Source organism: Nuphar pumila, chromosome 3 (assembly GCF_984573655.1).
Source record: "Nuphar pumila chromosome 3, dmNupPumi1.hap1.1, whole genome shotgun sequence".
NCBI classification, from domain to species: Eukaryota; Viridiplantae; Streptophyta; class Magnoliopsida; order Nymphaeales; family Nymphaeaceae; genus Nuphar; species Nuphar pumila.
In genome coordinates, this window is record NC_143251.1 from 142,830,472 (window position 1) to 142,834,462 (window position 3,991).

Here is a 3,991-nt window from a genome sequence, read left to right on the forward strand (position 1 = left end):
TGAGAGAAAATACATGAAAAAAATGAAAATAAACGTGAGAAAAGTATATAGCATGCATAGACCATGTGTATGAGAAGCATAGAAGAAGCGTGGGGGAATCGAGCTTCCCATGAAGTTTCGGAAGCGAGGAGTATCGCGCTTCCGAAGCAAGTTTCCGGGAAGTGAGCTTCCCACCTACCTAAGAAGCTGCCGGTAACTCTTTATGCCATTGTTGTTTGTTCCAGTTGGATGAGCACTTCTCGAGGCCAATGAAGGAGTTTGTCTCATTATGTTTGAAAAAGGCCCCAGCTCAGGTTGGTACTTGGTAGTAATATCTTTAATTGGTTGTTTCTTGTTGATCAGGCATAACTATGTTGAGATTGGGGATTAGTAATTCATATCTCTTGACCAGACATGACTATGTTGGGAACTAGGTTATATTAACAAGGATATATATATATATATATATATATATATATATATATATATATAGTTAATATTTGGTGCTATTGAAGGCACAAAACTATTGAGTTTAGATCACCTTCATTTAATAATTTCTAGTTTTTTTTGTAGATCGAACCTTTTGGATGAAATTTACAAGGTTTATTTAGTAGATGAGTTTTGAATCATGTGATGAGGTCAAAGTGACAAACCATGCTGACCAAAATAACACATTCCAAGGTTTGATCCTTAGCCAACAAACCATGTTGAACACATCTACGAGGTTCAAATTGAGTCAGTAAAGCTTGAACCTATGATTTCCAGCACCATAGTTCTGCACGCTCAATAGCACCAAATTTTGACGCATATATATATATATATATATATATATATATATATATATATATATATATATATATATATGCATCCCTGTTCAGAACTGGTGTTTCTCACATGTAAAAGATCTAGAGTTTGTTGATTTTCATATGAATACCTGATTCAGAACTTGAAGCATTTAATTGTCTCGTATTCTAAAAAGTTTGCAGAATTGGTGTTTCTCACATGTTTTTGCTTTTAAACATGATTGCCAGTATTTATGCAAAAGTGTTGACCTATTGTTGGCAAAAGCTATATGAGATACTGCATCCATATTATCTTTCAAGAGCACATCTTCATGTTATTCCTTTCTGTTAAAAGACTCTTGAAGACTCTTGCATATATACCTGAAGTTCTTTGTAGTCATTAAAATATGCATAGATTCCATTATTCTCCTGAAGTCAAGTATTGAGCTGATGAAAATTCTTAGAGTTTCAATGGGCTTTTTCTTTTTTTACACCCTTGTTTGAGGAGGAGCTACGGATGAGCCCACCTAGGTAATGTGATTCTGGAACCAAGCCAACATGGTTGAGTGATTGCACTTGTTGGATGTTACACCCTTGGGTGTCTAGTTTGTTAAAAGGATAGGAAGCGTCTGAATTACCTTAAAATTCCCTTTAGTTCAATTTAGTTATTCCCTTTTTAGATACTTATTAGGTTAGTCATAAGTTCCTTCTAGTGAATGAGAAGATCTCTCTGAGTTATGGTAAGGACTCCTGCTAATTAATTACATCGTATAATGATACCTAAAAGTGGCAGACATTACGAGCAAGATCCTACTAATTTTGTGAATCTTTTCCATTTCCTTTGGGTCATTCCTGCACTTCAAATATCTGATTATCTACCATGATGTGGAATTCTATTGAGTCACAGAAGCTCTACTTGGTACTTATAAGCTGTGTATTTCCTCATATATGGTAACTGTGGGAAGTACTCTCCTTTCTCGTGACTTCAATCACTTTTTATTTGTATATCTGGATCCGTTACAAAGCAAACACTGTTAAGGAACTTTTAGATGGATGTACAGATTCAGAAAAAGGATACCGGTCAGGTGGTTTATCCTTCCAGCATCTATGAAATCCCATGGTTCCTAATTCGGCTTTCCATACTACATACTCTTCAATTATGTTCAAACCAGAATTCAAGGAGACTTTTTAGGCATTTTTTTAATGTACCTGTCTTGTTAATTTTGGGTGCAGGTACTTTTCTTCTTCTTTGTTTAGGTATTTTGCTTCCTAGACTAGGTCAAGTATCTTCTGGATGATGCAAAGTTATTTCAAGCCTTTTTGAGGATCACTGTGACATTTGTCGTAGCAGTGGGTGTTCTTGCACTTGGAGTTGGTATGGCATCGTGCTTTATATCCCCATGGACAGGATACTTTTATTCCCTACTCGATCCAACATATGCAAAGGATCATATTCCTATTATTGCCTCAGTGTCTGAGCATCAGTCGACAGCTTGGTCTTCTTTTATGTTTGATTTTCACATTCTGCTTATTATGTTCCCAGCTGGACTTTACTTCTGCTTTAAGCGCTTATCAAAGGACACAATAAATTATTGTTTTATATGGTCACACAACCATGTATTTTGCTGGTGTGATGGTTGGTTTGATTCTTGTAGCTACTCCTGCAGTCTGTCTCATCAGTGCTATTGCAGTGTCTGCCACTAAAAAAAATAACATCTTTGCTCCAGGCAAAAGCCAAGCCTTTGCACTCTGGTTCCAGCAAGGTCACAGAGCCAGAAAAGCTCAGTCGCATCATGGTTTTATATTCTTAAACAGGTTATTTTGTCATTTATTCTCTTTTCTAAGAGGATATGATTTATAATTTGAGTATTCATTTTAGTTCATGGTTGATTAATTGTCTTTGGGATTCACTATGCTGATATGCACTAATATTTTTACTGGGCTACTATTAGCAAGGGAACATAATATTTTCGCCTGATTTTTTGTGAAACCCCAGAAGATATCAGCAAAGCTTCCTAGTAAAAAAGAAAATTCTGAGAAATACTTATTTTCATAGGAAATTTTAATGTTTCCTTGTGATGCTTACAAGCAGTGTCAAATTTGCAGTCTTTTCATGATATTTTAGCCTGATTTTTTTTGTGAGAAATTTTGTTATTCTGGCACAGTCAATTTTGCAGCCAGAGAGCTATTTTTATTTTGTTTTTACTATTTCACTTTTACTAGCGCACTTAATAAGTGCGTAAAAAGTATTTTACAGGCGCTAATTAGCGCCAGTAAAGGCATTTAAAAGACCGGTTAAACATTTTCACTGGTGCTTAATTTGCGCTAGTGAAAAGTTTTCATTGGAGCAAAAACTGGGCCAGTAAAAGTCGAATTTCATTGGTGAATGTAAATTGCGCCAGTAAAACCTTTACCGGCGAGGCTTTTATTGATGCAAATTGAGCCTCTAAAAGTAAACATTTTTTGTAGTGTGTGAGAGTCAACATACTTTAAACCTGGATGCCTTTCTGAGATAACTGTCAATACTCTTTTTTTTTAACTCATTGAAGTATATGAATTTATGTTTTAATACTTCTAAAAACCATGATTATGAATCTTTGAACTCCTTATCAACAACTTCAAATGCTACTAAATACATCTTATCACAAGGATCAAATGCTATGGGCTGACAACAATATACTCGCGTATCATTTTTTTAGGCATATGCCATCTACCATAAGAACTGGAGAGCATCATTTGAAAAAAAACATCGATGCTTGGTTGAAATGATAAAAACGTGTACCTAAATCGATTTTTGAGATAGGTCTTAATATACCCTAACGATCCTCGGTTAGCATTCATCAGATTATCCAAATAGGCGGGAAGCATCTTGAAGGATTGTTTAAATGAATCATTTAATGTAGCCTTAGTGTGTTATCGTCCATGCCATGTTTGTTTGTAAGTAACCTACACACCTTCTTGACCGATGTCATTCATGATTTCTCTTGGAGTTATCATCGGGTTATCGTGTATGCGTTTGTAAATAATACTTAAAATCCACTTGGAAGACACTTTCTCCACTACAAGGTTGCTTAGTGATCCACTACATGTATGCTCACTAGAAAGAAACCTGCTCCTTCATTAACTTCATATACTTTCAAGTAAGCATCAACACTAAATAACGTCAATTCCACATCCTCCTCCTCAACATTTCTTGGTTCTTTAGAAAATAACTATACTGAAGGGTCAAA

The 3,991-nt window shown here is 35.4% G+C and overlaps 1 long non-coding RNA gene across 1 annotated transcript; it reads left to right on the plus strand.

The window, feature by feature from the left end:
* The first annotated feature begins 229 nt into the window (after positions 1-229).
* On the plus strand, positions 230-2,366 carry LOC149844193 (uncharacterized). Its single transcript, XR_016431184.1, has 2 exons — positions 230-293; positions 2,113-2,366. It is a non-coding gene; the product is annotated as an uncharacterized LOC149844193 (long non-coding RNA).
* The last annotated feature ends 1,625 nt before the right edge of the window (positions 2,367-3,991 follow it).